Here is a 19,708-nt window from a genome sequence, read left to right as displayed (position 1 = left end):
TAGTTTTTTGTGTGCTCTAGGGCAACAGTGTCTAGATGGAATTTGTATTTGTGGTCCTGGTGACTGGACCTTTTTTGGAACACCATTATTTTGGTCTTACTGAGATTTACTGTCAGGGCCCAGGTCTGACAGAATCTGTGCATAAGATCTAGGTGCTGCTGTAGGCCCTCCTTGGTTGGTGACAGAAGCACCAGATCATCAGCAAACAGCAGACATTTGACTTCGGATTCTAGTAGGGTGAGGCCGGGTGCTGCAGACTTTTCTAGTGCCAGCGCCAATTCGTTGATATATATGTTGAAGAGGGTGGGGCTTAAGCTGCATCCCTGTCTCACCCCACGACCCTATGTGAAGAAATGTGTGTGTTTTTTGCCAATTTTAACCGCACACTTGTTGTTTGTGTACATGGATTTTATAATGTCGTATGTTTTACCCCCAACACCACTTTCCATCAGTTTGTATAGCAGACCCTCATGCCAAATTGAGTTGAAGGCTTTTTTGAAATCAACAAAGCATGAGAAGACTTTGCCTTTGTTTTGGTTTGTTTGGTTGTCAATTAGGGTGTGCAGGGTGAATACATGGTCTGTTGTACGGTAATTTGGTAAAAAGCCTATTTGACATTTGCTCAATACATTGTTTTCATTGAGGAAATGTACGAGTCTGTTGTTAATGATAATGCAGAGGATTTTCCCAGGGTTACTGTTGATGCATATTCCATGGTAGTTATTGGGGTCAAATTTGTCTCCACTTTTGTGGATTGGGGTGATCAGTCCTTGGTTCCAAATATTGGGGAAGATGCCAGAGCTAAGGATGATGTTAAATAGTTTTAGTATAGCCAATTGGAATTTGTTGTCTGTATATTTGATCATTTCATTGAGGATACCATCAACACCACAGGCCTTTTTGGGTTGGAGGGTTTTTATTTTGTCCTGTAACTCATTCAATGTAATTGGAGAATCCAGTGGGTTCTGGTAGTCTTTAATAGTTGATTCTAAGATCTGTATTTGATCATGTATATATTTTCGCTCTTTATTCTTTGTTATAGAGCCAAAAAGATTGGAGAAGTGGTTTACCCATACATCTCCATTTTGGATAGATAATTATTTGTGTAGTGTTTTCCAATTTTCCCAGAAGTGGTTAGAGTCTATGGATTCTTCAATTACATTGAGCTGATTTCTGACATCCTGTTCCTTCTTTTTCCGTAGTGTATCTCTGTCTCTCTTTGTCTGTCTATCTCTGTCTCTCTCGCTCTCTGTCTATCTCTCTCTGTCTATCTCTGTCTCCCTCTCTCGCTGGCTCTCTTTCTCAGTTGAGGGGTGTCACCCTTCGTGAAACTGCTGTCTTCTCTTTCGACTAGGGTTTACAGATCCGCTGCCACTTTTGAAAAGTGGTTGGAGTGGTAGTGATAGTAAGAGAGAGAGAGCATGTGTGTGTGAGAGAGAAAGATTGTGTGTGTTTGTTAAAAACAGATATTTCGGTTCTTCTATCGAATGTGTATCACATTTTGGAAATCAACTAAATCTATTGAATTTATTAGAAAATGAAATAACTTGGCCAAGTTTTGAAAATGACATGAACAGAATGCATCAGTGATTCATATTCTTTGCAACTTTCTGAAGAGGCAACGGCACAGGAAGGCCCCTCTCTGTGTGTGGGGGGTGCGTGCATGTCTACCACTTCGTGTAGCCGTTAGCGATGCTAATGATAACCGTCTTCGGGTAGATTGAAATGTTCTCCCAAAAACCTTCTCAATTAAAAGTTAACTACAAAGTAGCCTATGCCTACCTGGCTGAGTCATGATTATTTTGCAGTCCATTACATGTGAGCTACAGAAACACTGCCAGTGCATGTGTAGTTATATGCAAAAATCTACATCTCTTAGATTTTTCCCAGACCTCAAAAGTGGTCCGCTGATGTTCGAAAACCACAACAATACTTAAACCACATCTAATTTTGTTGTTTTTCTATTAAAAAAAGTGTGATATTGAAAACTCTCCCGGCTTTTTGTTGTTGTTGCCGTGGTACCGTTTTGGTATTGAGTATTGTGATACTAAACCTGGTATCATCAACAAAGTCATCATTTGGGTATCGCAACTGTACTTGTGTGTGTGTCTCTGAGTGTATAAGAGAGAGCAGGGGGTCGGGAGAGAGGAACCTGCTGCACTCTATTCACTTTGAAAAGTTTCAGATGGCTTTGCTTTCATTCTGTTGGTTTTAAACCTTCTCTACACAATGGAAACACAAGTTCAACATTTCCATTAAAGGCCCAGTTCAATCAAAATTCTGTTTGCCTGTGTTTTAAATCATATTGTACAACCACTGATGAAGCTGACATTGCTAAAGTGTGAAAATTCTACACAGGACCTTCTGATCAGTAGGTTTGCATGGTCGGGGGTTTTGGATTTTCATTGTGTCATCACCATGCGGTAAATTGGTTAATAGACCAATAACAAAGTCAGTTCCAAACCTCTCTGCCAATAACAGCTAGTTTTCAGTTTTCCACTCCCCACAGACAATTCACAGACAGTAGTAGCAAAATTCTTGCGTAAGAAATTCCATCACTTTTTTAACTCTACTCATGGTTTTCTCACAAGAAATGTTGAGTTATATGGCGGTTGTGCGTCATCTGCATACTGCCGGCTAGAGCGCACGTAAACCCTACATGATGAGATTATTATTATGGGCAAAAAAGCAAGATTATTTTTATTATTTGTCAAGCTACAGCCAAGCAACGATTATCATGTCACCAGAATATGACTCTCGATATTAATTGGAAAGGAGCATCAAGCTCATCACAGTGCACTTTCACCATCCTGTGAAGTTCGTCATAACTTATTTAATCTGTAGTATAATAAATTGCATGGTGGAAGGACCACACATGTCATCACGTGACTCCAAGTTTACTTCAATATGATGGTTATTATATCAATATTTGTACATTAGAGCGTTTTCACTGACATTTCTTGCATAATTCATTTTGAAGAGCGCATTTTGTCTAGCGTATTTTGTTTAGTCGATATTTTGAAAGTTTACCGAAAAATTTTCCTCCAGACCGGTCATGACAGTTTTTATCCGACATGTACTTTTTACATGACATGTACTTTATCCGACATGTACTTTACACGACATGTACTTTACATGACATGTACTTTATCCGACATGTACTTTACATGAAATGTACTTTATCCGACATGTACTTTACATGACATGTACTTTACATCAAGGATCATATCACCCCCACCCTACCTGACACCCTAGACCCACTCCAATTTGCTTACCGCCCCAATAGGTCCACAGACGACGCAATCGCAATCACACTGCACCCTGCCCTAACCCATCTGGACAAGAGGAATACATATGTAAGAATGCTGTTCATCGATTACAGCTCAGCATTTAACACCATAGTACCCTCCAAACTCGTCATTAAGCTCGAGACCCTGAGTCTCGACACCGCCCTGGGCAACTTGGTCCTGGACTTTCTGACAGGCCTCCCCAAGTGGTGAGGGTAGGTAACAACATCTCCACCCCGCTGATCCTCAACACTGGGGCCCCACAAGGGTGCGTTCTCAGCCCTCTCCTGTACTCCCTGTTCGCCCATGACTGCGTGGCCATGCACGCCTCCAACTCAATCATCAAGTTTGCAGACGACACTACAGTGGTAGACTTGATTACTAACAACGATGAGACAGTCTACAGGGAGGAGGTGAGGGCCCTCGAAGTGTGGTGTCAGGAAAAAAAGTTCTCACTCAATGTCAACAAAACAAAAGAGATGATCGTGAACTTCAGGAAACAGGGAGCAGCCCCCTATCCATATCCATGAGACAGCAGTGGAGAAGGTGGAAAGTTTTAAGTTCCTCGGCGTACACATCACGGACAAACTGAAATGGTTCACCCACACAGACAGCGTGGTGAAGACTTCAACTTTAGGAGGCTGAAGAAATTTGGCTTGTCACCGAAAACACTCACAAACTTTTATAGATGCACAATCGAGAGCATCCTGTCGGGCTGTATCACAGCCTGGTACGGCAACTGCTCCGGCCACAACCGTAAGGCTCTCCAGAGGGTAGTGCGGTCTGCACAACGCATCACTGGGGGCAAACTACCTGCTCTCCAGGACACCTACACCACCCGATGTCACAGGAAGGACCAAAAGATCATCAAGAACAACAACCACCCAAGCCACTGCCTGTTCACCCTGCTATCATCCAGAAGGCGAAGTCAGTACAGGTGCATCAAAGCTGGGGCCGAGAGACTGAAAAACAGCTTCTATCTCAAGGCCATCAGACTGTTAAACAGCCATCACTAACATTGAGAGGCTGCTGCCAACATACTGACTCAAATCTCTAGCCACTTTAATAATAAATAATTGGTTGTAATAAATGTATCACTAGTCACTTTAAACAATGCCACTTTATATGATGTTTACATACCCTACATTACTCATCTCAAATGTATATACTGTACTCTATACCATCTACTGCATCTTGCCTATGCCGCACAGCCATCGCTTATCCATATATTTATATGTACATATTCTTATTAATTCCTTTACACTTGTGTGTGTTAGGTAGTTGTTGTGAAATTGTTAGATTACTTGTTAGATATTACTGCACGGTCAGAACTAGAAGCACAAGCATTTCGCTACACTCACATTAATATCTGCTAACCATGTGTATGTGACCAATACAATTGGATTTGATTTGACATGACATGTACATTATCCGACATGTACTTTACGTGACATGTACTTTACATGACATGTACATTATCCGACATGTACTTTACATGACATGTACTTTATCCGACATGTACTTTACGTGACATGTAATTTATCCGACATGTACTTTACATGACATATACTTTACATGACATGTACTTTATCCGACATGTACTTTACATGACATGTACTTTACATGACATGTACATTATCCGACATGTACTTTACGTGACATGTAATTTATCCGACATGTACTCTACATGACATATACTTTACATGACATGTACATTATTCGACATGTACTTTACGTGACGTACTTTATCCGACATGTACTTTACATGACATGTACTTTATCCGACATGTACTTTACATGTCATGTACTTTAGTGTGTGTGTGCGTGTGTGTGTGTGTCTGTCTATGTGTGCACTGTGGGGTCGGTGCAGCTGTAGGTCTCCAGAAGAGCTGTAGAGACTTGCCAATATTTTCATTCCCTCTGCAGGCATTTCCGCACGCTAACAAAGGCCTCCCCCAAGTGATGAAACCGAGAGGAAGCCACTTTTGTGAACAGCCACAACGGTTCTGGTTTGTGCACTACTGACCTGAGCTGACACGCGCGCACACACACACACACACACACTTCCTCTGTGGTCTCTGGTAAAGGAAGGATATGTGTGCTGTGCTGTAACACTGGTCATGATTCTTCAGAGTGCCTGGCTAGTAGAACTGTTAGAAAACACACACATCCACAAAAATCAAGGCCCAATGCAGACGTTTTTATATCAATATCAAATCATGTGGGTTGGCAGCTAGACTTCTTTCGGCATCCCAAATGGCAAGCTAACGTTAGCATTGCTAAAACAATCATTAGCCCCGGTTAAGAATGACTTAGCACCACTCGACTTTCAGGAGTCACTATGGAGGAGATTTCTTTAGAACGTTCATAACAATGGTGTGAACGAGTGACGGAGGTGCAACCCATGAATGTAGTGCTCTACTTTTGACCAGAGCACTATGTGCCCTGGTCAACAGTAGTGCACTATGTAGTGTATAGGGTGTGCACTATGTAGGGAATAGGGTGCCTTTTGGGACACATCCTCTGACACACGCTCAGCCCCATGAACACAGTTCTAGCCTTCTGGAGAAAATAACCTCACTAATTACTGGGTCTGACTTTGGTCCTGGCCACAAAGAGGGAGGGAGAGAGGTGGAGGGGGAGGGGGAGAGGGAGGGAGGGAGAAAGCGAGATGGAGGGAAGGGAGAGAAAGAGAGACGGAGGGTAGGAAACAGACCGCATCCGCCTGTGCATTCCTCCATGCTGTGTCATTCCGGTGCAGTGTTTCCCTTATACTGTGGTTTTCTTCCTGCAAGGCGGAGGGAGGAAGGGCCCAGGGCGTCTGACGCTACATCATCTAGGCCCTGCACACACCTAGGCTGGTTAAACCAGACTGAATGCTGCACAGCTCACCATTGTTTCACTCTAGTCTGGTTTAACCAGGCTAGCAGACATCAATGTTTACTATTGTAATCAAGAGCTTGCAGGCGGAAGGCAATAGATTTGGCAGCAGAGCCATGGAGTTACTCAGAGGTGACAAAGGGGGCTGCATTGTGGTCTTGCTGGCATGACTGACTGACTGACTGACTGACTGACTGACTAACTGACTGACTGATTGACTGGCTTGCTGACTTAAGTCCTTGTTTTGAGAGGGCTTGTGAGCCATAGCACTGGACCAAATTAAGTCATCACTCTTTATATGAAGTGCCTACTAACATTCTTCAGTTTACTGTAAACAATGGATTGTATCAGTGAAGTATATAGTGCCTTCAGAAAGTATTCACACTCCTTGACGTTTTTCACATTTTGTTGTTTTACAAAGTGGGATTAAAATGGATTTAATTGTAAACAAAACACTGTAATGTCTAAGTGAAAGAAAAATTCTAACATTTATTAAACATTCATGAAAAAGAAACACTAGTATATCTTGATTAGATAAGTTTTCACCCCTCTGAGTCAATACTTGTTAGAAGCACCTTTGGCAGCGATCTCTCAGTGCTTTGCACACCTGGTTTGTACAATATTGGCCCATCAGGTTGTTGATCATTGCTCGACAGCCATTTTCAAGTCTTGCCATAGATTTAGAAGCCGATTTAAGTCAAAACTGTAACTAGGCCACTCAGGAACATTCAATGTCATCTTGGTGAGCAACTCCAGTGTAGACTTGACCTTGTGTTTTAGGTTATTGTCCTGCTGAAAGATGAATTTGTCTCCCATTGTATATTGGAAAGCAGACTGAACCAGGTTTTTCTCTAGGATATTACCTGCGCTTAGCTCTATTTCATTTCTTTAAAAAAAGTCAAAATCCCTAGTCCTTGCCGATGACAAGCATACCCATAACATGATGCAGCCACCACCATGCTTGAAAATATGAAGAGTGTTACTCAGTGATGTGTTGGATTTGCCACAAACATAATATTTTGTATTCAGGAAAAAAAGTACATTTTTTGTCAATGTTTTTGCAGTATCATGTTTTGGAATATTTTTTGTTTTGTACAGGCTTCCTTCTTTTCATTCTGTCATTTAGGTTAGTGTTGTGGAGTAACTACAATGTTGTTGATCCATTCTCAGTTTTCTCATATCACGTAGGGCTGTGTCATTCATGGAATTTCGGATGACGTTTATTGTCCAGCCAAATAACCGCAGTCACCGTTATAACTGCTCAAATAGACGCATTTTCTCTTCTCCCCCGCTCTGGACTGCATGTGCTGCCATAGAGATAGAATGAGTAAAACGGGTGTCCCCTTTCAAGTCCATTATGGTATAATGGGTGGATTGGTGGCCATTGCGAGTGTACCCATGAGAGCAAAGCAGGAAGTGTATTAATTAAATGTTAATTAAATTTAGCAGACGTGCTTATCCAGAGCGACTTATGTGAGTGCATACATCTTCATACCTTTTTGGTACTCATGCGATAGACCTCTATGTCCTGTGATTTGTTGATTCAACTCAACGGACATTACAAAAAACACATTCCATTGCGTCAGCCACATTAGTTAACATCATTTGAATTAACATTCTACATTACCATAAATGATTGCATCACAATACCAGGCAGCCATTGTGAGTGTACCTATGAGTTTACCAGTCAAATAGATGTGGTAAAGAGGTCAATGGAACGCAGACCATGGGGGATAGAAGAAGGACGCTAGATTGGCTCACATTTGATATATTTGGCTGTTTTCTCTGCATTGAGAAGTTTTACCTTTTCAGGTTTAGAAGAAGTGAATGCTAAATGCTAACTCCCGTTCGTATAAGCTGGTAGCATAGCTAGCATACCGAGTTAGGAAGGACACCTGTATCTTTGTAATGACTGAGTGTATTGATACACCATCCAAAGCCTAATTAATAACTTCACCATGTTCCTTGGGATATTCAGTGTCTACTCTTTTTATTTTTACACATTTACCAATCTGTGCCCTTCTTTGAGAGTCATTGGAAAACCTTCCTGGTTTTAGTGGTTGAATCTGTGCTTGAAATTCACTACTCGATTGTGAGACCTTACAGGCAATTAATTATATGTGTGGGGTACAAAAATCATATTAAGCACTATTATTGAACACATTTTTTCTTCTCAAGGCAGCTGTATTCTCCTCACACATCTGAAAGGCTTATATTTTATTTCAGAAAGAGACGAGCACTCAAAACAAACATTCAAGATTCTTTAAACCAACCAAGGTTCACGTCGTTATTCACATATTTTCTATGTTCTCTCTTTCTGTTGTGTGTGGTGCCTATCCCATTCCCTGTGCACCAAACTGAAATAGACTGATCCATTCTCAGTGGAATACTGTGACAATGACATCACACATGCAGCCCGCTGTGCTGCAGCTGAAAGTACTTGAGCTTCAGAATGGAAGACTTACACATTGCTTTTTTGACATTTTACTTTTTAACCTCTGTCTCGCTCTCTCTCGCTCTCCCTCTCTCTGCAGTGTAGTCTAACATCTTGGTGCTATGATTAGTAATGTGCTCCCAGTGTCCTTGGAGCATAGCCTAATAAGCTCCGACACAAACACACACACACTAGTCCCTGTTTTTGATTTCCCATTGGTTCGATGAACGAAGCCATACGTTTCCTGACAGGTAAAACAGAAAAAAGTGAACATTAAAGATTGGAAGTGAACATTTTGCCACTACTGGGAACGTGTATATATATATATTTTAGTTGCAAGGAAGTTCTGAGAATGTTTTACTATGGTTTTCCTTCAAGGTGTCACATATACTCCCTCTCTGGCCTCTAGGTCATCAGGCTTCTGATTATCCTGCTCACCTGTCACCATCGTCTCACGCACCTGCACCTCATGACAGTCACCTGGACTCCATCACCTCCTTGATTATCTCCCCTATATCTGTCACTCCCCTTGGTTCTTTCCTCAGGTGTTGTTGACTCTGTTTTCATGTCGGTGCGTTGTTTGTGTTTCGTGTTCGTCGGTTCTTTTATTTATTAAAACACTCACTCCCTGAACTTGCTTCCCGACTCTCAGCGCACTCGTTACACAAGGTTTTATTAACATTCTGAGAATGGAAACTATAGGTTATTTGAAGGTAATTAAATAACGTTCTGAGAACATTTGTTAAATGTTGTGAATATTTTGAACAAAATGTAAAGGTTATTTGGAGGTTTTTGAATAACTTCCTTAAAACTTTCACTGAATGTTCAATAATAATTTTAATAACACTTATAGTTTAGTTTGGGTTAACTGTTTGAACTCCAAGCACAGATTGTAATAGAATTAATAGAACGGCATCCTCATTCCTGTCAATTATGGCATTATGGGTAGACTGGCGGTCATTCCGAGTGTACCCATAGGAGCAAAGCAGGAAGGGTGACAGCGTACAGCAAACCCCTGCACTGTGTGTGACTGTGAGAGCGAAGTCTTGCATCTCACTCATCTCAACATCTGCGGTGCTGCTCGTGGCAACGTCACTTCACTGAGTCCACCTTTAGCATAATTTGAATTAACATTCTTCAGTTTCATTATGTTGTTAAGAGTCCATGTTACAGCAGAAACAGACAAAACCGCACGAATGCCCTCCTGTCCTGTCTTCAGTCAAGCTTTTTTTTTGTGGAATGAACAGCTAAGATGGTTATTTTATTTTCATGACATTCTTCATCCATAACCGTAGGTTACATGGTCATGTGGTAATTGTGCCAGCCCTAGTGTGTATGTATGTAGCTAGTCCATGACTGTCCCATTAAGAGATTTGCAGATAGCAGTTTGAGACGACCAAAAGTTGAGCAGCAATAGTCTTCTCTAATATACAGTTGAAGTCGGATGTTTACATACACTTAGGTTGGAGTCATTAAAACTCGTTTTTCAACCACTCCACAAATTTCTTGTTAACAAACTAGAGTTTTGGCAAGTCGGTTAGGACATCTAATTTGTGCATGACACAAGTAATGTTTCCAACAATTGTTTACAGACAGATTATTTCACTTATAATTCACTGTATCACAATTCCAGTGGGTCAGAAGTTTACATACACTAAGTTGACTGTGCCTTTAAACAGCTTGAAAAATGCCAAAAAATTATGTAATGGCTTTAGAAGCTTCTGATATGCCAATTGACATAATTTGAGTCAATTGGAGGTGTACCTGTGGATGTATTTCAAGGCCTACCTTCAAACTCAGTGCCTCTTTGCTTGACATCATGGGAAAATCAAAAGAAATCAGACAAGACCTAAAAAAAAAACCTGTAGACCTTCACAAGTCTGGTTTATCCTTGGGAGCAATTTCCAAATGCCTGAAGGTACCACGTTCATCTCTACAAACAATAGGATGCAAGTATAAACCATGTGGGATCACGCAGCCGTCATACCGCTCAGGAAGGAGACGCGTTCTGTCTCCTGGAGATGAACGCACTTTGGTGTGAAAAGTGCAAATCGATCCCAGAACAACAGCAAAGGACCTTGTGAAGACACTGGAGGAAACGGGTACAAAAGTATCTATATACACAGTAAAACGAGTCCTATATCGCCGTAACCTGAAAGGCTGCTCAGTAAGGAAGAAGTCACTGTTCCAAAACCTCCATAAAAAAGCCAGACTATAGTTTGCAACTGCACATGGGGACAAAGATTGTACTTTCTGGTGAATGTCCTTTGGTCTGATGAAACAAAACTAGAACTGTTTGGCCATAATTACCATCGTTGTGTTTGGAGGAAAAAGGGGGAGGCTTGCAAGCCGAAGAACACCATCCCAACCGTGAAGCACAGGGGTGGGAGCATCATGTTATGGGGGGGCTTTGCTGCAGGAGGGACTGGTGCACTTCACAAAATAGATGGCATCATGAGGAAGGAAAATTATGTGGATATATTGAAGCAACATCTCAAGACATCACTCCGGAAGTTAAAGCTTGGTCGCAGATGGGTCTTCCAAATCGACAATGACCCCAAGAATACTTCCAAAGTTGTGGCAAAATGGCTTAAGGACAACAAAGTCAAGGTATTGGAGTGGCCATCACAAAGCCCTGACCTCAATCCTATAGAAAATGTGAACTGAAAAAGCGCGTGCGAGCAAGGACGCCTACAAACCTGACTCAGTTACACCAGCTCTGTCAGGAGGAATGGGACGAAATTCACCCAACTTAATGTGCGAAGCTTGTGGAAGGCTACCTGAAACGTTTGACCCAAGTTAAACCTGTCTGGGAACCCCGTTCCGCTAGCGGAACCCCTCGCCAACAGCCAATGAAATTGCAGGGCGCCAAATACAAATCAACAAAATTCTCATAAATAAAATTTCTCAAACATACAAGTATTAGGCACCATTTTAAAGATACAATTCTCGTTAATCCAGCCACGGTGTCGGATTTCAAAAATGCTTTCCAGCAAAAGCTCGACAAACGATTATGTTAGGTCACCACCAAGTCACAGAAAAACCCAGCCATTTTTCCAGCCAAAGAGAGGAGTCACAAAAAGCACAAATATAGATAAAATGAATCACTAACCTTTGATGATCTTCATCAGATGACACTCATAGGACTTCATGTTACACAATACGTGTATGTTTTGTTCGGAGCTCAGAGCCCAAACCAGCCAAAAGAAATATCCACCATGTTGCGCAGTCAACATTAGTCAGAAATAGCATTATAAATATTCACTTACCTTTGATGATCTTCATCAGAATGCACTCCCAGGAATCCCAGTTCCACAATAAATGTTTGATTTGTTCGATAAAGTTCATCATTTATGTCCATATACCTCCTTTTGTTAGGGCGTTTGGTAAACAAATCGAAACGCGCGTGCAACTTCCAGCGGAAAGGTCTGACGAGAATTCCAAAAAGTTATATTAATGATCGTAGAAACATATCAAACGATGTATAGAATCAATCTTTAGGATGTTTTTATCATAAATCTTCAATAATGTTCCAACCGGAGAATTTCATTGTCTGTAGAAGAGCAATATGAATGCGAGTGACTGAGCTCGTGGCTGCTGGCAGACCTCTGACTCATTCCCCTCTCATTCAGCCCCCCTTCATAGTCGAAGCATCAAACAACATTCTAAAGACAGTTGACATCTAGTGGAAGCCTTAGGAAGTACAACATAACCAATATCCCACTGTATCTTCAATAGGGGCTGAGTTGAAAAACTACAAACCTCAGATTTCCCACTTCCTGTTTGGATGTGTTTTTTGCCTGCCATATGAGTTCTGTTATACTCACAGACATCATTCAAACAGTTTTAGAAACTTCGGAGTGTTTTCTATCCAATACTACTAATAACATGCATATATTAGCATCTGGGACTGAGTAGGAGGCCCTTTACTCTGGGCGCGCTTTTCATCCAAAAGTGAAAATGCTGCCCCCTTTCCCAATGAAGTTAAACAATTTAAAGGCAATGCAACCAAACACTAATTGAGTGTATGTAAACTTCTGACCTACTGGGAATGTGATGAAATACATAAAAGCTGAAATAAATAAGTCTCTCTACTGTTATTCTGACATTTCACATTCTTAAAATAAAGTGGTGATCCTAACTGACCTAAGGCAGGGAATGTTTACTAGGATTAAATGTCAGGAATTGTGAAAAACTGAGTATAAATGTACGTGGCTAAGGTGTATGTAAACTTCCGACTTCAACTGTATATTAAAGGTGTATGGAAATACTAGGCTTTCAAACACCAGCTAACTGTAACTGTAAATTGCCATATTGGCATTGTTGCATTATTGGTAGGAGAGTTTTGGATTTACTGAGACCATGACCTCTGTGAGCATACTTTTCTGGTGTCAAAACATTTATGAATACATGATACATTTTGAAAGCTGAGAAACAGCCATTTTACAAATAATATGGCATGCAATAGCACCACATGACTCAAATGGTAATCAGTCAAGAAGAAACACCTGTGAAAATGTGTATCGGGACACCCTTTTTTCCCAAACAACTGATATTTTCCACACTTCCTAATGAATATTGGGAAAATCTTCCTTACTTTGTAAGGGTTGATAATCTGAAATCAGAATTGTAATATGGTTTACTGTGAATTAATTACATACGTTTTAGTTACCGGTGGTATTTTTCTAGAATTGTATGGAATTTTCTGTGATCAGACACTTTCTTATCTGGATGGTATATATATATATATTTTTGTTTGAATTTTACCCCTTTTTCTCCCCAATTTCGTGGTATCCAATTGTTGTAGTAGCTACTATCTTGTCTCATTGCTACAACTCCCGTACGGGCTCGGGAGAGACGAAGGTTGAAAGTCATGCGTCCTCCGATACACAACCCAACCAGCCGTACTGCTTCTTAACACAGCGCGCATCCAACCCGGAAGCCAGCCGCACCAATGTGTCGGAGGCTACACCGTGCACTTGGCAACCTTGGCTAGCGCGCACTGCGCCCGGCCCGCCACAAAATATTATTACAAGAACAAAGTATATAATAACAATATTAGGCTTTTACAACTTCTATAGCCTAATACACAAAGAGTCTGAATGGGAACAAATTAAAAGCATGCAAGAAAGGGGAAATTACCAGTGACAATCTGAGCTACTAGGTGGTTACTAGGAGTTAATTTACTATGTATGGTATGCATATCTCTGTATGTGTCCTGTGAAGGTGTGGTTGTTCATCAACCCTGTTTGCAGCCTTGGCAGCATGTTGTCTCTCCAGCCCTTTCCTAATGCTTGCCACTATTGACTGAATGGTTCACAGGTGACATGTCTATAGTGTCATCATGCTACTACCCATACCTCTAATAAACGTTGTTCAAGATCAAAATACTTAAAATAGAGATGTGTCTATGTTACAAGTACATTTAGTATTATTGTATTGAATACATCTCTTTGCTTAGCTTTACTTCATGATGTTTTTCCATTCCTCTTTAATCTCTATTCATCTCTTATTAGAAACTATGAGAGTTCAAAAGGAGTCCATCTTCAAGTGGCTATTGTTTCTAGACTCAATCTGAAAGGCTTGCTGACAACAACAATCAATCTGAAAAGCTTGCTGAACATTCAGCAATATTTCTGTTTCATATTTGGTGACTATTGGTCATACTTTCTCCGTTGCTGTGTGGGGTTTTGGGATGGGAGAGGGTTGAGGCTTCTTCCGTGTAGAAATGTCTTGGTCAGCTGATCCAGTCTGTGATTGGCTGTTAACAAAATCAAGTGGGGTTTGGGAACTAGAGGGGCTGCTCTAATCCAAACCATGGGCCAGAAGCCTATCTGGACACTACTGTACTTTACTACTGTACTTACTACAACAGGATCCAGTTTCAAAGAGTCTCGATGAGACGAGTCAAACGCTCCTCCAGCACGCCACAACAAGATACCAATACTTTGATGTTATCGCAAAAATATATATATATATTTCGATGGAAATAAAAAGTGATAATTTACAGTTGTTATTGTTTGTCTTTTGGAAGATTATGGAAGATCATATTTTACTACTAACCTGTCCGTTAATAGTTACCAATGACAATGTATGCATCATCATAACATCCATCTACAATGAATTATGATAAAGAACTCTCATTGAATTGTCATGCCAAACATGTTTGCAAGAGAGCAGAAACAGAGTCAGACTGGTACCCAGGTTTGTTCCTCCTGCTCTGTAAAGTGTTGTAAAATGATGATAACTTTCCCCAAATCCAGAGGTTTTCCAGATATCCTGGTTCCAGGCTTACGGATTTCCTGCTTATACCCTTCTGATTCAGAGAATTTTCCAACCCAGGATTACTAAAAAAACGTGGGAATTTTGGGAACGTTACCGGAATTGTTCAACCCTACTCCTGTACCAAACCTAATATTTTCTACATGTTTTGTACTGAGTGGTCCTAATATGTTCTCTGTTTTCTGTTCTTCATTCCAGGCGTGTTTTATGATTGATGAGGAAGTAGCGAAGGCTTTGGTTAATAGGAAACACAGGAACCTCCCTCTCCGCTGGTAAGACATGGTGATTTACGAGCCCTCTCTGCTCATCATGCACAGCATCTGCTCTCACAGACAGACACAGTTGCATCCCAAATGGCACTCTATTCCCTATTTAGTGCACTACTTGTGCCCAGATGGAGGGACTTTAAAAAAAACAGAAGCAGTCCTGTTGGGTTTTTATGCTTGTCACAGACTTTGGAAATTGGGGTTGCTGTTTGAGCAACCAGAGAGGACAGGCAAATTACCATTTTGATTGGTATTGTTTTGGCTAGAAGAGAGGGGCTTTGACAAACTATTGCTTGACACTGTCCTTCCCTCCACACTCGACAAGGCATCTGTAGTTAGACCAGCCGCACCCTTTAGCCAAATGTACATCTATTGTGAAACCATCAAAGAAACCATCATCATAGAAGAAGCATCATTGGTCCTTTGTTATGGTTGATTTAAAGAGGGTCACATGTTGGTTGTTTACATGAGAGTAACAGGGCCAGTATTCATAAAGAGTAGGAATGCTGATCTAAGATCAAGTTCCCCCAGTCCATATAATTTCATTAATTGTAATCTAAAAGGTACAACTGATCCTAGATCAGCACTCTTACTCTAAATAGGGGCCCGGTCCTATTAGAAGCTAACCCAGATTACTCTCCCGTGAGTCCTGCAACGGGTGTAGGGTGAAGCATTATCCTGGGTCAGTTTTGATTTTCCCCACTAATGATTAAGGTTTGGACTGGGGAGGGAAGCTGATCCTAGCTCTGTACCTAGGGTAAACCCTGGAGCTCTGAAACGTGAACAGCCTTGTAATTGCCAATGTTGAGCCAATTCTCATTTACCACCTCTGACTATTGATCTGTCTCTATCAATACCAATATCAATCTCCAGGAGAAGGCTATGGTTGTGTCCAAAATCGCACCCAATTTCCTATATAGTGCACTGGGCTCTGGTCAAAAGTAGTGCCCTATATAAGGAATAGGGTGCCATTTGGGACGTGGTCAACAACAAACCCCAGCTGCCTAGTTTCTCCCACCAAGTAATTGCAGCAGTAGAGAGCTAGCGTGTACCTAGCAAACAATGGAAACATGGCTGAATACAGAATACACACAAATGATCCTTTCATTACATGAGGGTATAGAGCAGTATACACACATTGGATGTGTTAATGAGTGCGATTCATTCACAATATGGAGCTGTGTTGCTCTTTTCTTACCATCATGGTACTGACCATTCTTTCGGTGAGTATTCTTGCTGTGTTAATTACAGTGTTACAGGATGCAACATCTTTGTGTAGAACGTGTGTAGAACATCATCAGTGTTTATGTACATGTGATAAAACATCAAAGGCTGGAAGGTGAATATCTTGGGTGGTATTTTCACATTCTGCATTATGCTAATAAAGGGGAGGGGCCAGATTGCGAGAAGAGGGAAATATGAAGGGAGAGCAAGGGAGAGAGATGAGATAGGAGGAGAAGGAAAGAGGGAGAGAGAAAGACAGATGGAGCCTGAAGTGAATAATAGATGCAACCTGTGATTTGTGAGAAGAAAAGAAAGGAGAGAGGCTGAGAGAAACCTCAAGTCATGCATATCATATTACGCATTTTCCCGTTACCACATTTTATTATCTTGTGTGTCTGTATGTGTGCAGTCACATTAGCCAGGATGGTTGCCGAGCTCTAGTGCTGAGCGATAAAATGTATTTTTTTTGTGCGGATATTAAACAACTAATTGACCGATGTCGGTTCAATTACTTAAATTACATTTAGTTTGTTTTTTGTGTGAGCTCAATACGCTGTTTCTCTAGAGAGAAATGTAATTATTCACAAGAGAAATTTAGTCAAGAACTATAGGGACGTGGGCTGAAGGGAGTTGTAGTTTTCATTAGTCAAATATTCAACCTAGTTCAGCGCAGAAACATTGTAACTAACTACAATGACCACAATCCATTGCGCACGTCCCAGACTCGGACAAAGACGGACAGCCTACATCCAGACCGCATGAGAGAGGATTGTACAGAACACAATGACGAGAGGGATAGAGACAGTTTGTAAAGTAGCTCTACCCGGTTGATAGTTGTGGTAGTTGGTAATAAGCAGTCTTAAAAGTATGCTTTATTTACTTTGAAGAACTATTACAATTATTTTGTCAGACAGCTCTGCAGCATACCTAAACAGCTACTAGCTAGCCAGATAGCTGTTAGCCTAGGATGACTCAAAGACAGTACAGTATGGGGAGCACAGAGATAATGTTAGATAGTTGTCTGGCTGGCCTCTAGTGTCTGAGCAGAGATGGGAATGAAGGAATGAAAAACTAAGTAATATATTATTATTTATAGTAATTTCCTAATTTTCTATTGATGTCTACCCAATGTGGACCTAACAGAGACAGTGGAATGGTTTCAATATTTAGACAATTGAATGTTCAGTATTTGTGGCTGTGGAATTCCCATTAAAAAGCCGTCAAATCATTTTAATGTCATTATTTCATAATATATTTAATGTTTCAAAAAATTATCATAACCGAAATCAAAAACCGTGATTATTTTTTAAGAACCGGAACATAACTGAACCAACTTGGAAAAGCACTAGTCGCACAGCACTGCTCTGGAATGCCTTGTCTGGTATTTCCTGATTCTTCATAAACACACTGCGAGTGTGTCTGTGTGCATGTGCGCGCCTGTGCGTATATATGCAGATTGGATGTATTTCAGAACTGCACTGTTGACTCACTGCTCTGAAAAACAGCCTGTTTCTGTTAGCAGCTATTGGCTATTGCGCCATCTCACAGAGGGAAGCTAGTCACTGTATCAGAACGAATCTGAATGAATAACATAATTTCATCTAAATGAATAAAATCATCTGATTATGACAATGCCATGTGTTCTATTTCTACCTCTCTCCAGTCATTTGGTATTCTGATAAGTTGAGTGATAGTCAGTGATACTGTGTGTGTATGTGTGGTACTGCGTGTGTCTGTGTGGTACTGTCTGATACTGTGGCACTGTGTGGTAATGTGTGGTACTGTGTGTGTATGTGTGGTACTGCGTGTGTCTGTGTGGTACTGTGTGTGTCTGTGTGATACTGTGTGGTACACAGAGCTGAAGTCTTGATTGAGAGTCGTAATGCGCTCACTGCTTTTCACAGATTAGTAGGTCATTTCTGTGTCAAACTAAAAAGATTGATAGAGATTAAAAAGCAGTGTTGTCCGGTTATCCAACATGGCCTCACACAGACTAGTGTGTGTGTGTGTACTCCCGCATGTGTATGTGTGTCGATAATACGAGCACACGTGTCTGTGTGTCTGCTCTGTAAATGCGTATGTGAATAATGGGGTCATTCTTCAGCCTTCTTCTGTGTGACTGGGCCGGTACAGTGGTGTGGTTTCCCCTCCTGAGGCTGAGAGCCAGAGAGGGGGAGCTGGAAATAGCTGTGCCTGGGTCAGTAGCGCCACAGATGGGCCTCGGGGCCTCTCTCTCCCTCTGAACAGTCTGCCTGGATGGAGGTGCTGTCAGACAACCAGACCACCTTTTATCCAGGTCACATCACATGAATGATGAATAGGCTTCATTCAGTCAAACCAGGGTCGTATTCATTAGTGAAAAACGTCGCAAAATATTTTTTGCAATGTCTTATTGAACAAATTCAGGTAGGCCCCTCCCTGTTTCAGCCTGTTTGCTTCCGTTTGGTTCCGTTTATTTTGTGTACTGTAAGCCCCAGGTAGTCTCCTCACATATGTGCAGAAGTAGTATTGCTGATGTTGTGGTATACATATTTTATGTTGTATTCCATTTGGATCTTGGTTTATCATAACCTAACAACTTGGATAAATATACAATATTGATATGAACACAATTGTTATGCATATTCAAATCACACTCAATACTAATTCAAATGAAAGGGGGTCCTTAGAGCTGGGAGCAGAAGCTGTAGTGTACTATATTGTAGATGGTTGTGTACTGTCAGTAGGTAGCCTTGACCAAGCAATTGATTTGGAGCATGGGCAGGTATTGCGTGTCACTCTGGAACATTGTGTCATAATGGGGGTCACACACTCACACTTGCACACCGGCTCGCACATGCACGCACACACACATACACACACTGGTGCTGGATCTGAAGATTCAGTCAATTGGGTTACATTTGTTTATTGAAGGTGAAAAAGCAGCACGGTTGAGCCATGGGTAATGGTCCCAGCAGCATTCGTAACCAAGCAGACTAAATCAGATTATCAAACATACAGTTAAGAGGATTATTTCAGATATTTTTTTCATTGGCCAGACACGAAATCTGCAATAAAAAATATATTATTTCAATTTTGTTTTTACTGTCCGTCTGTTTGTCCACCATTTTCTTTTGTCATATTTCCAATTTATAGTGTAGCCATTTTGACTGGGTCAGACGTTTTCTAAATGCCATGTGAATTGGGGTTTGTGTGCATTAAGAGATCATTATTTAGCCCATCCCTGTTATAATGAGCCCAGTGAATCACACACACATGTTCTAATTTAGCGTATACAGCCTGTACACAGTCCCAGGACAAGGCTATGTCCATTAGTAGTATTTATTCATGATAAC

The 19,708-nt window shown here is 41.1% G+C and overlaps 1 protein-coding gene across 5 annotated transcripts in view; it reads left to right on the top strand.

Moving 5' to 3' along the window:
* The window catches only part of LOC139381857 (zinc finger MIZ domain-containing protein 1-like), a 198,634-nt gene that overhangs the window by 90,841 nt on the left and 88,085 nt on the right, over positions 1-19,708 (top strand). For 4 of the 5 annotated variants that reach the window (XM_071125676.1, XM_071125680.1, XM_071125681.1 and 1 more), the window contains one exon: positions 15,082-15,155. The exons of the other annotated variant lie outside the window; for it this stretch is intronic. The gene's annotated coding sequence lies outside the window, so the exon portion shown is untranslated. The remainder of the gene's footprint in view (positions 1-15,081; positions 15,156-19,708) is intronic. 5 annotated transcript variants of the gene reach the window in all.

The sequence above is a fragment of the Oncorhynchus clarkii genome, chromosome 23, assembly GCF_045791955.1.
Source record: "Oncorhynchus clarkii lewisi isolate Uvic-CL-2024 chromosome 23, UVic_Ocla_1.0, whole genome shotgun sequence".
Lineage (NCBI taxonomy): Eukaryota > Metazoa > Chordata > Actinopteri > Salmoniformes > Salmonidae > Oncorhynchus > Oncorhynchus clarkii.
This window is presented reverse-complemented; position numbering and strand designations above follow the sequence as displayed.